Source organism: Dasypus novemcinctus, chromosome 18, assembly GCF_030445035.2.
Source record: "Dasypus novemcinctus isolate mDasNov1 chromosome 18, mDasNov1.1.hap2, whole genome shotgun sequence".
NCBI classification, from domain to species: Eukaryota; Metazoa; Chordata; class Mammalia; order Cingulata; family Dasypodidae; genus Dasypus; species Dasypus novemcinctus.
In genome coordinates this window covers 25224490-25238562 of record NC_080690.1, presented here as the reverse complement: position 1 = coordinate 25238562, position 14073 = coordinate 25224490, and the positions used below count along the sequence as shown (strand labels likewise).

At 38.4% G+C, this 14073-nt stretch overlaps 1 protein-coding gene across 3 annotated transcripts in view; it reads right to left on the bottom strand.

The window, feature by feature from the left end:
* CDH11 (cadherin 11) overlaps positions 1 to 14073 on the bottom strand; it is a 154480-nt gene that overhangs the window by 112360 nt on the left and 28047 nt on the right. The gene's annotated exons all lie outside the window — the stretch shown is intronic.

The window sequence follows — 14073 nt, the reverse complement described above, 5'->3', positions numbered from 1 at the left end:
GCGTATCTATATTGAGGATTACATGCAGATCAAACGAGGCACGAGGTAGAAGCACATTACATGTGTGTATCTTCCTTTCTCAAGGCTCCAGAAAGAAAATAGTTTATTGTGAGGCATGTGTGCCAGGAATGTTAAAACTGAATGTAAAAAGGATAATCAGTAATAATGTAAATGAGTATATTGCATAGTCTAATGACAGAAGTGGTATTCTACTACAAAAACACAAGGGCAACTGAGAAAAGAAAAAGGAAAAATAATATTGGCAAAACTATCTTTCACCCACACAAAATACTAACAAGTTTCCTGTAGCCAATGCAATGAATAAGTGAATTCAGTTATATCACAAAAGGAACTGCACAGGTTTGACAATCAACACAATATACCTAAAGGAGGAAATCCTTTAAAATTAAATCTTAAGTCATTACAGAGCTACAAAAGTCAGCAATATCAAGTTTCACAAATATTTGATGGGATATATAAAACAGCTTTAACATGACACAGTTTGCTATTCTGTTCATCTTCAAGACTTTGCAGCATCTTACCTCTTCATACTGAGGATAAAGCAGACTCTTCTCAAATATTTTTCTTTCAATTTATGTTAGCCCAAAACGCATCTGTGCATCCCCTGTGTGCTTAACACCTGCGTTGACTTCATTCAGGGTTATTGAAACCCAGGGACATTCCTTTAAGTGTTTCTGAAGCAGACGGTGGCAATTATGTTGATCCTCTGATTCTTGGACTATAAACACTTGCTCTAACAACATACCCCTACCCACATCTCAGCCTCGATCCCCATGAATATATTATCACTGAAAGCAAATTATGGCATTGTTCGTGCATTCGTTTGGGAACTTCGTTTATATATTCCAATAATATATAAAAGTTAAAGAAATTTCCCTGACATTACTGATGAAATCTGGGGAACCAAATCTAGGACAGTGTTTATCTGCAAGACTATAGTTTCTCACCCTCACTCTGCTCTTTGCGTGTATAGAAAAACAATTTTCCCATGACTCCTAGTGAGTAAATATGCATGTATTTATTGAGCTCAAAACCCTCTGCCTTCAGCCTGAGGCATGTGATACATTAGTGTTCTTGGTGGCAGTAGGAACATTTAATATTACAGTGCTGACTGGATATCTTCAGTATTAGCATCAGCAAAGATATTACTTTTTATTATGCCATTTCCCCAATGGAGGCATAGAGAGCCCCCAAAGGAAACCAGGACCTCCCCAAATAAATATAATTGGACAATCCTCCATCCTACTGAGAGCAGCTGACGTTTTTCTCCAGAATCTTCCATAAACTTTATAAGACAGCAAAATCAATCTCAAAATATAAAGAATTCTAATCTAGTAGATGCATTGATCAATAAGTCATCAAGCATTTATCAGGCAACTGCTTTTCTGCTGAGCTTTTCACTAGATCTCATGAGGCAGGTAAGAAGTAGAGATTGCTCTGGCGGGATCCTGGAGACAACAACCCAGACTAATTCCAGATCCTCGTGTCACAGAAGAGAAAACTGAGGAAACAACATGAAACTAATGGCCTTCAGGGAATTGGTGGCAGAGGCTAAACTAGGACCCAAGGCTGCTGACTGCGTCCTGATCTTAAGCAATGAATAATCTAGCTGCTTATGGTCTTCAAGTTTAGCAACAGCATCAAGAGAAAAGTAATCAACATGTGAAAAGTGACATCACCCCAGCCCGATATGCCTATGCTTATTCCTGGACTAGGAGGGGTCTGAGTCATGGGAAGTTCCAGAAGTCAACTTTCTGAATTTTGGCAGAGGCTTTCATGTGCAGCGGCACTGTGAAATCATTCAGGTAGCAACTGTTGATGAGCATGTACTATATAGCTGCCGGTGGGAATACAATGTCATGTACAAGAGATATTACCTTTGCCTGCACAAAGCCTACATTCTAAGTAGTGATTACTAATGGCTAATAATTGTGGAAGAGTACTTGTTATAGGAATTGGTCAAGAAAGCCTCTCTGAAGATCCATTTAAAAGTAAGAAGGTTAGAAGGGCAGGAAAGAGTGGGCCATGGGGACAGAAACAGTATTTTGAGTACATTAGATTTCTTTTCTATCATGGTTGCTTTGGACTTTATCATGGAGAACACATTGATATTTTTTTCTAAGATGTTTACTAAAAAGTATTAATACTCTGTTTATACCTATGCCTTTTCTTGATTCTTGTAAAGAATTTTATCTTGCATTGTATATGTGTGTGAATGTGTGTATTTTCCAATCAGAATTCGGCTGTGAGTCTCCTTGGATCTGTAATTCGGTATTGACGTTTAAATGTCATTTGATTCAAACTCTTTAGCATGGTCTGAAAATGGAAAGCTTTTCACAAGCCGATGCCTCTCTAACTTTCTTGATTCACCTGAGCCTTTTTTCCCTGCTGACTCAATGCCCCAGTCACACCAGATCAACTTCATCCCTTGGACATGCCAGGTATGTTTATGCTTCTGACATGTGCACCCCACACCCCCAAAGGTCTTGAAACGGTTTCGTCTTCCTTGTTCACTGGGCAAATTATGTCTCTGTCTTTAAAATCCATCTCTATCCCCTAGGTTTTTCCACCTGTTTCATCAAGTGGAATTAAGTGATCAATCTCCTGGAAACCTCTTTTTCCTTTGTATAATCTCTACCTCCCAGTGAATTATTATTATCAACACCATTCTTGTTTTATAAGTTAATATTTTTAGAATTACCAGATAATGTATACTAAGAGTCAAAAATTTAGAAACTAAAAAGTATAATAGGAAAATAAACATTTCCTCCCACTATACATTTTTTCTATTTTTAGAGACAATTGAGATCTTTCTCTCTTCTGTTGGACCTGCCATAATATACGCCCTGCTCATTTTCACAAACCAATAAGAAAGATTCTCTGGAAATCCTGCATCTAATGATTGCATAATTACCTGTCAGGATGGACAACAAATCATATAAGCATTCATCCCCTTACTCTTGGGCTACTCAGTTTTGAAATTTCCCTATTATAAGTAACAATGCAGCAAAGTTAATTGTGCATTCATCTCTGTCCACATACCTACTTATTCACTTAGAATGGATGCTTAGAAATGAAATTGCTGAGTCAAAAGAGGGGAGACTGTAAACCTCTAAGTACAAATCGAAGATTATTTTCCAGAAAAGATGTTTTAATTAACAATTGACCAGCATTATAATGGAGCATCCATTACACTCTCCCTGTTCTATGATGATATATATAACAACCCCTATATCCACAATATTTTTTAAAAAGAGGTAAGCACATTACTGCTTGAATATCTCTTTCTTGAATTCTTCATGTGAGTACATGCATGCACGTGTGCGCATGTAGTTATTAATAGGTCTCCTGGGAATTGTATGGTTACATACTAACCCTCTTTTTCCATTAGAATGATAATATTTTAGTTACCAATTTTCAAAAGCTCTTCATATATTCAAATACTAAAGTATCCCTGTAGGTCATTTTTGTTTTGATTATTTCCCAGATTTGTTCTTTTGTTATGTTATTTTTGGCACACAAAAGTTGGGAATTTAATTTGTCCATTCTTTTCTCTTTTTTTCTTTCCTTTATGATTGTTTCTTAACAATCTGCCCCCCAATGTACCATGACCAATGTCAGGTCAGACATCCTACTTTATTCATCTTTGCATATTTAGCATATTATATAATAATGGCAAGTGCCCAAAATGTAATTAACACTCTATAAACCTTTGCCAAATTGGACTGAAGTGAATTTTTTAATAGAAGTCATCCTCCAAGTTATTCGTTTTCATATATTAAAATATACATATTAATAATGGATATATATATTTAATGTATTTATTATTGGATAAATACTTCAATATTTCCTTTAAATACCTAAAGTGATCCATCCAAATAACATGTTTTGAAAATTGCTTTAAAAGTTTAATGGGATTCCATACATGAGTCATTTGGTATGGGGCAATCATAGAAGCTCACACAGGCATGCAGCAAGCAACTGCTGTTGAATGCAGAACAATGGGGTCTATCAAAATGGTGGATTTCTTTGGTTGTTTAATAAAGTGGAACATTATTTGTCACTACCCAAACCCAAAACACTTCAAAGAGATAATGTATTAGTCAGCCAAAGGGGTGCTGATGCAAAATACCAGAAAACCGTTGGCTTTTATAAAGGGTATTTATTTGGGGTAGAAGCTTACAGTTAACAGTCCATAAAGCCTAAGTCACTTCCCTCATCAAAGTCTTTTGCCATGTGTTGGAGCAAGATGGCTGCCAATATCTGCCAGGTTTCCTGGTTTCCTCTCTTCCTGGGACTTGCTTCTCTCTGGGATGAGTGTTCCTCTCTTCCTGGGGCTGCATTTCTCTCCAGACTTAGCTGCTATACTCACTCCATGTGGTCAGCTGTAGACTATCAGACAAACAGTTCTGTCTCTCTCCTGGGGCTTCTGCCTTGTGTAAGAAGCCATCTCTATCCATCTGCATTTGTCTCCTGTGTATTCATTTCCTGAGCTCCAGCTCAAAACTCCAGCATCAAAACTCCAACATCAAACTCCAGTTCTTCTCTTTTCCCATGTCTTTTATCTGTGAGTTCCCACCCACCAAGGAATGGGAACTCAACACCCTACTGATATGGCCCAATCAAAACCCTAAGCATAATTTAATCCTGTACACAGTTTACAACCATAATCCAATATCTATTTCTGGAATTCATAACTATTTCACACTGCTATACTCTCCAAACCATCAAGGCTTCTCATCACCCAGAAATTTTCACTCTGAATAGACTGTAACATAAAACATTCATTTCAAAGAGCTATTAGTGTATAATACTAATATGGATTCAAGGAAACATTATACAAAGTCTACATCAAATTCCAGAGGCAGGGAGGAAAAGGGAGAGAAGTTGCTGAGGAACTACTCAGGCCCAGGCTGTGTAGCTGCTTCCTGTTTCTGTCCAAGTTTGCTAACAGTCTCTCATCTTCCCACCTGGATGAAGTCCCACTAAAAGGCTGGGGACAGGAGGTCCCCACCCTTGGAGAAAACCACAGAACAATTTGTCCACCCCTATCCTTTTGGAGAAGGCTTGGCTTCCTTCAGCTATGTCAGGTTAAATTCTTCCCAGTGGCACCTGATTCCCTGCCAGCTGCAGGCAGGGCTCAGCTGAGCTCTCTCTTCCCAGGTGCCAACTGAACAGCTCAGGCTTTAACAGGGAACAGCTGTGTGGCTAGGAAGAGGCTGGAATCTAGGCCTCGCCCAGGGCACTGGGCTGCCCACAGGACTAGGGAGACCAGTGTATTACTTATTGTCAGCAACCACCAGTTAGAAATAAGTGCCAAGCAGGTGAGCATCATGCAGATGACATGACCAGCCAGCCACAATGCCAGGCTGGATGCCTAGCACTCCACTTCACCACTGAAGTTCACACCTAAGCCATTGCTCTCTCTTGCCTCAGCTCAAATGTGAGATGCAAGGTCCAGGTTCAGCTGACTGTTCAGAAGAAAGAGGCCCCCTGGAAGGAAAGAATTCATTACTCATACACTTCTAATACCATCTTACATCTATTCATTTCATCATTCATTCCTTCAAAGCTCAATAATACCAAATTAGAGGAAACATGCAAAGAAGATCATAGAATGGACACTGGCATCAGGAAGGTCAGTGTTTAAGTCCAGAGTCAATACACAATAGCTCAGAAATTTTGGAGAGGTTATCTAACCTCCATGAGCCTCCTTTCCTTCACCTGCCACATAGGACATGGGCCCTACAGGAGAAACAAGTGAGAAAGCACACAAGGGGCATGACATGGTACACAGTAAGCATTCCTGGAAGGGAAGAATTTTTATACTGAGAAGGAATACCTTAAGCATATATTGAGAATGTATCCCATGAACATTATTTCCAAATGGCTTGATCCTTAAAAATAACTTCATGAGATATTCCTTTTTCTGTTTTGACTATGGTACCCTGAAACACAAAGCTTTGAGTGTCTCACTTGAGTCTCCAAGCAGCTACTTTTCAGTTTTGGAGGTTGGATCCAGGTTTGTCTCATAGCAACGTCTTCCCAACGTACAGACGTAACCAGTGAGGATGAAAACAATGGCAAGGCCCATCCTTACTTCATTGACTAGTGGGAGAGAAAGACGTGGGAACAGACGATCATGCCCACCATAGTAAGGGTCAGAACAGGCATATGCACAGTGCCTGAAGAGCTGAGAGAAGTGGACTCTGCAAGGAGACGAGGCCAGGATGGCCACGCTACTGCTACCTCATTCAATAAACTGAGTTTTGAAAGCTGAGAAGACATTGCCCAAATGGCAGGAATAGGGAGGCCAGCTGTCAGGTGGAAGACAGTCCAGAAAAAGGGGACTTGACACCCCGGCAACAGGCACTTTGAGGGCACTTCCACGAGGCAGTTAAAATTAACACTGTGCCTGAACACCTGCCTGCTTGGTGTGTTGCACAAGACTAAGTAAATCTCTGTCTGCAGGGACATCACTACAGCTACCCTCAACACGGAAGGTGACAACCAACAGGAAGGAGCCCAATGAGTGCTCCAACACCGATGTTAAGAAGGGAGAGCATTCAGAGGGGCTCATGGAGCACTCTGAAGAGGAGGAAGGGTCCTGGGGTGGGGGGTGGGGGGGAATGCTGTGACTGGAGAGGAAACCAAACAAAGGGAGACAGGAAATAAAAGAGCCTTGTATTTTAAAGGAATTTTCAGCCTGGTACTTAAATTATGGTTTTGAAATACTACTCCCCACCAAAGAAAACAGAGCTTCAAGGAGAAATGGATAATTTCAGATCTGGGGAAGGAATTATACAGGATGAGCCAAAAATATCATGTCATACCAGAGGGGAAGAAGAAGCTGTCAAAGACTACTAGGGTTGTGTAAAAGAATTCAAGAGCTAGCCCAAAGGAGCTCTCATCGGCCAAAAATGGGACAATCTGAACATTAATAAAATAATTACAATAAGTTCAAACCTCAAATATGCTTAAATCCCTGAGGTTTTATAAAATTACCTGAAAAACATCCTAATGGGCCTCCTGTTGAAGATGCCAGGCCAAATTAAAAACAAACAAACAAAACTGGTAAATGGAGAAATGTATCTTGTCTTCCCTTTCCCATTTAAACCGTATCACCCAAGGTAAGACTTCCATTTATAAAAATATTCTCACGAATAAATGACAAAGATATGATAAAACCAAAATGTCAGCATTTTGGAACTCCTAATAAATGACCTCAGCATTAAGCATTAAAGACACCTAACATCACAAAGAGAGAAATTATCCACATCATACACTCCCAGAGGGAAGTACACATTACCCTCTGGGAAGTAGGCTTAGCAAAGAATAAATAAATTTAAAAAATAAAATCTGAATCCATTAAGTCTCTGGTCCAATATCATATTTAGGGAAAATTAAGAGGACAGAGGAATGTGTTAACTATGCCACAGGAATGCAGTCCCGACTATGGGAAACTCTAGAGAATTTGGGCTCTCAGTTGGGTGACTTGTGCCCCAGCATCATTCGGCAATGTCTGGAGGCACTGTTGGGCACTGAAGGGTTCTACGGGCAACTAGTGGAAAGAGACCAGAGAAACTGCCTGCAACTCCTAGGACTGCTCCTTCCCCCATTACAAAGGACTATCTGGCCCCCAATATCAACAGTACTAAAGTTGTTGGGAAACTCTATATTATAAAATAAAATGAATCCATTTAATCAGTGAGAGGAGTTATGGGGCACCTAAAGATGAAAAGAAACTTGAAAGGCCTACCCTTTGCAAAATTTAGCCATTGATTACAACATGTGTACATACCTCTTCATCGTGTGGTCAATTTGTGCCAAATTCAGTCCCTATATGCCGGGGATACAGAGAGGACCAGTCTCCATCCTTTTATCTTTCACAGGAAGACTTTACAGGCTCTTCTACAGAGATTCACTCATTTCTGTTTTGTTGCTGAAACTCACCACTTTTAGGAACTATAATTAATCCTAATCTACAATGAGGAAATGAGGGTCAGAAAATGCAGGGCACACTCATGGTTACGCACTTCCTAACATTCTTGGGCACTTGCTGAGTACCAGGGACTCAGCAAAGCTCTTTCCATTCATTGCTTCATTTAATGCTCAAAATCACCATGTTTGAAAGGAAGGTACTATCATTACACCCTTTTTCTGATGGGGAAAGTGAGGCTTTCAGAGGTACTTTAGCTTGCCCAAAGCTACAGAGCTGTTAAATGTCAAAACAAGAGTCAACTAGATTTAACTTAGGAGACTGTCATCTAATTTAAAACTGGATGGCTCTTGTGCTGTCGTGATGCTGCTTTTAAGAGACTCAACCATTACCTTCCTGGGAGGACCATTACCTCTTCCAAAAACATCATGTGCCTATGACATTGATTCTAAAATCTCTTTTGAACTCTAAGTTTGTAAGACTCTTTAAAAAGGAACTGTGATCTGAAAAAAGAGAGGTGCGATTCTTTGCCAATTTGGAAAGGTGGGAATTTAAATAAGTTGAAGTAAGCAGGGAGGCTGGAAGGTTGAAGACATACTTTACAGCAGTGGTTCTCAAACTATACAATGTAGTAGAATCACCTGGGTGACTTTTTTTTTTCTCTCTCTTTTTTAAAGATACATAGAGTATAAAAAATGTTACATTAAAAAAATAAGAGGTTCCCATGTACCCCATACCCCTCCCCTGCACTGGGTCCCACCCTAAGAATTGTTAATTCAGAAAGTATATTTCCAGAGGATATTGTCAGTGCTGGTCCGGGTGCCACATTTTGAAAGGCAAATCTAGATCTATCCTGTTGACTCTGTGGTATTAGAATATTTATTCACCCTAAGTATGAGTGCGCCTACCTGTAAAGGAATCTGTTAGAAGCAGAGTGGGATAGTGGAAGTGAAAACCCTCAAAACAGAAAACATCTAATCCAGGGCTTCTCAAGCTTTCGTGGCCTCACAGTTCTGGGGCGGCTTCTTACAAGTGTAACATCTCAGAGCACACTTACCAGCCACAGGAAGCCTAGGGTAGAACCCCTGAAGCCTCCTTTGAAATAAGTCCCCAGATAATGTTGAGGCCGATGATCGGCAGGCCACCCTGTAAACAATCCTGATTTAACCAAGGACAAGTCCCAGGACATGTAAAGCCATAGGTCCCACAGCTTTCCCCTTAAAGGCCAGTGTTTGGCTAGAGGGTGGGCACAGATTATACTCTTAGATATTCTACAACAGAGAGTAAGACAGCAAAACTGTAATATATATACACACACACACACAAATACATACACACATATACATATACATATAACATATACATATACATATATATATATAATGGAAACATCTAAGGCAACTATTTCATTTTAGGACCTTCAGAGTGAATTTTAATGAGAAAAAAAGAGGTATCATTTGAGATGAAAGAAAACTCTAGATCAGCTCACTCTGGAATCTTTGGATTTAGAAGAGGTTTCAGAGTTTGGTGTGAATTAGAAATGTCCCAGGAGATAGGGTAATCAGAGCTATCACATTTTGCACCTGACACAGGTATTGCTTCCTCCAACAATGACAGAAGCATAGCCTGAGCAATTTCAACATCTTAATCACTGTCCTTCTCTTTCAGAATCCAGGGAATTTAGTCTAATTCTGCATGCTTTCCCTTAGGAATTGTGAAGTGTCAGCTATTGTAGAGTATCCAAGTGGCTTTGTATAAGAAACGTTTGCTGCAATTCAGAGGACTGTGTAATTGAGTTAACAAGTTGTAGGAAACACATTTACATCCTGGACTGGAACCTGGACTGATCATGAAAAGGCGTCATGCATTAAGAGCTGACCTATCAGGCAACTCTTTCACCACCCACCTCTATACAGAGCAAACCCCATGCTCTTGGCACTGTGATTTCAGTTGCTACAAATGATGGAGATTAAAAATCCCACAGCTGGCTACATGTAAGGAGGATTGATATGAATTTATTGCATTAGGTGGATTTGTTTGCAAGGCAGCCTTTTCCAATGATACTCTCTGGGCTGAGCCTCAATTACTGTGATTGAGAAAGTGAAATGCTAATAAATTTTGTCAATCCTGTTTGAGTGGACCCCTCTTCCCAGGTAAGGGCTAGAGTTGGATTGTGTTGACTCTACTAAAAAGTGTGCCATGTGGAACAGCTGAGACACTTGTGTATGGGGACTCCTCACCTTGACCTCTCTCCATGCCATTTTCCTAATTTATAACAGTACTTAATTTGCCCTGAAAAGCATTTTGAAAATATAGGAATTTAAAATAAACAAACTTGACCGAATAAACAAAAGAACAGAGAATGGATGGGTCATCTTGTTTCCAAAGGATAACTATTGTTATTTACTGTGCTGACTTTTTACCTTTTCATCATTTTAACCACAATTTTTTTTCAAAGTTTTTTACATTTAATTTTTACCATGCGTCTTCTGATAACTACTACAGCATAAGTATTTGTCTATATCATTAAGAACACCTTGAGAAATAGAACTTTAATGGCTCCTCAAATTTAAGTCATCTGAATGAACCACTACTGTTTACAGATTTCCTCTAGAAACAGTCATTTAACATATTTCCAATTTTGCCTGCAATTAATAAAAATCTGATGAGCAATTCTGGACAGTTTTATTAAGACTTCACCTGGATGAACATTGTGTGTGTGCTGGCTCACGCCTAGGTATCCAGAAGATAAAGGATTAAAGCAAAGGATATTTACGTGTTTAGGTTCAAAACTAACTTTGCCAAATGTCCTCCAGTATTCATTTCTACTCCCACCAGCAGAGAATTGGGTTGCTCCTCCCATTCCACCCTGGTCAGCACTGAGTATTAATATTATTTTGGATCTGTCGCTTTTAATGGAAAAGTCAAGATGTCAACATACACTACAAAATGAAAACTGCATTTGGGAATTTGGTTTTCACTTTTGATGCATTTTGACTGCTCTTGTCCTCTTCTTTCTGCTTAGCTGAGGTACCATATTATTCAAATGGACCACCTCCATTGAGCTTCTTGGTAATAGGTAAGGATTAAAATGACACTTGAGCCAGCTGTTGGCTGATCAAATAGCAGCCTTCCCTGGACCAAGACCCCTGGACTCCAGCTCTGGGTTTCTAAGTCACTAGCTATGTTATCCTGAGCAAGAGTTTAATCTCTCTGGGCATCATTCTCCTCCTCATTAAAAATATAGTTGAAACAGAAGATGATCAAACAAAGGTTTTAAGCGCCCAGCTGCAGAATTAATATATCTCCTGGTCATTGTTTGGCACTGTTGATTTCATTTTCAAAATGTATGTTATATTTATTTAAATTTAGACACCCAGAACCAAACTCTTTAGCAAAGTCACACTTCCAATGAAGTGTCTGGCTGGGCATACCAACCAATTTAAATACATTCTGTGTTTGAATAACACAAAATGATTTCTAAATACTCTTTAACCTTCTAATTCCAATAGGCCTTCTGAATACGTGTTCTTAAAACTATGAAAGAATGATAAAATAACTAATTATGCAAGAATTACTCTTATGACTTATCCCAGTCTGCTGAGGCATGCTGTGCTTAAAAAATAATAATAAAGGATTTGTAACTGTTAGTTACCAGCACTTCATGTAACTTTTGATTCAAGTAACAAATAGCATTTCAGCTCTGTGTATTCATTATGCCACTAAATTGAAAAGGAAAGAAGCCAATTCTAATGAATTGTAACCATAGTTTCTTTCACGTATTACATATTAGAAGTGGGTAGCATGTTAAATTATGGTACACAAAACAGCATATAATTAATTCTGAATAAAAGATAATGCATTCTTGCTAAATACGAGTTATTTTAAAATCTCTTAATGAAGAACTAAGCATATGCTGTGCTGCACTGTGAAAATGTTTAGCATATGCCGCTAGAGCCAACATTTTGCATTTATTATTATATTTATTTTCAATAATAATATATTAAGTGAGCACACACAAAAAACTTAATAACTAACATTCCAAATGTGGAAAATGTATGCAAATTACAGGAAACTTTTTGGCTCCCCATAAGTTGTCACTAAATAACTTTTTGATGACATGGTGCAACTGCAATTTGAAACAGAATGAGAAAAATGGAAAAGACTGTTACTTTTAAATCACAGAACATATGCACAATGAATTTTAAAATTCAGATATGGAGATAAACATTTCTGTTCTGAAAAATGACATGTTCTGAGTTTTCACAAAAGAGAGAGGTTTGATTCTAGACCTTAGAATCTGATTTAATATTTTTATAGCTCCTTTTCTGACGTTATACTTATGCTTTTTAAAGAATATAAAATCTACATGCTGATAATTACCATATTGCTTCTTCCAACAAAGCATGAGCCCTATTCCTTCTTCTACCTCTAAATATCATCACCATCACCATCACTTCCATCACCACCACCAGAAAGGAGCAAAGCATCTTGGGCAAAGCCCTTTTTAGCCTTTTTCTGCCCATCTGTACTAGGATGCTGCCTATTGTCCCTATGTATCAGTCCTATAATCACTGACAATGGAGCCTGTCTCTAACCCCTAGAGCCCTGAGGTGTAAAATGTCTCTGTTATAAGGTCCTTTCCCCCAGCAATTTTTGGGGTGCCAACAGAAACACACATAAAACCAGGTTTTTCAAACTCATACATACATGCCTTCTATTCTTGTTTTCATTTAAATTTGGAGAGAAAATATGTGGACAGTGAAAATGAACTGCAATATCAAAAAAGCTTAGAATTAAAACCAAAATGTAAAGTTTATTTTTAAATGCAAGGTCCCACTTATTTCCAGAGAGATAATGACTAATTCGTCAGAAACAGACTCAACAAGAAAGAACCACTGAGCCATTTTTTCTCCAAATATCCCAGGTTTGGAGTAGTTTACATTGTGTTTGTTACTCAAGTACTGATGTGCAATGAAAAATTGGAAAATAAAATTTAAAAAAAAAATTTAATCAGACCATACATAGGCAACTGATGCTGGCATTGCATGATTCCTTTCAGTCCTCTGGGGTATCTGTTTGTGAGAATGTATGTAGAAAATTGAAATCACCCTGAATAGATAATTCAGTGGCTGATTTTGCATCTCTTAACATTTTGTTCTAAGACTGTAACTATATCCTCTTTGTTAATACTTGAAGGGACTGAATTATAGTCTATCATAAGAATATACCATAATTTACTTAACCTCTCTTCTTGGATATTTCTTTTTTTTTATTGTTTTAACTATAATGAATATTTTTGCGCATTGATGATTTTAATATTCTCAGCTATTTCTTTGGTATTAATTTTAAAAATATGAGATTAAGGACTCAAAGACGTAAATGTCTCATTTCATGTGGCAAAATCTCAACAGAAATAATGTTAGTACTTCAAAATTGTTTTAATGCTTTCTTTTTTTCACCTAAACACTTACACTTAGCATCTTCTGTGATGAGTTTTTATCACTCTTCAGCAAACTAGCCTTGTAACCAGAGTCTCCCCATGCCCCACAGCCTTTCCGACTGCCAGTCCATGCTCATGCCATCCCCTTTCCTAGTACTTCCTGCTTCCTCTTGGTCCTTAACATAGGAGAAATTCACCTCTTCTCTGATATTTCCCTTTGTTAACTCATCTATGTATAAATAATTTCTTCCTCGTTAGTTCTTTATAAAAGTCACGTTATAACATCTGTTACAAAGGAAGATTAGGAGATTAGCTCCCTCTAGAACTGTTTTTTTTCCCATGTTTATCATTGTAGGTGATAAGCATCATCCCATCCTAGGCTCAGTTCCCTGCTTAAGGCCAGGCACATAGTCAGAGCTCAATTAATGTTCACTAAATTGATTTTTGCATCTTGAAAATTAACTATCAAGCCTCATCACCCCCCAGGGCTATAAATATGTTTCTAGTTCAAGTTGCAAAGATTCTTCTCCACTTATTTTCCTTTATTTATACCTGGACACATTCCACAAAGAATTTAGAGCAAGAGATCCCTGCCTAAATCCATTCGAACTTCCACTACTATTATGGCTGAGACGGATTGGCGAAGGACAAAGCTACTCTTTCAGATGTC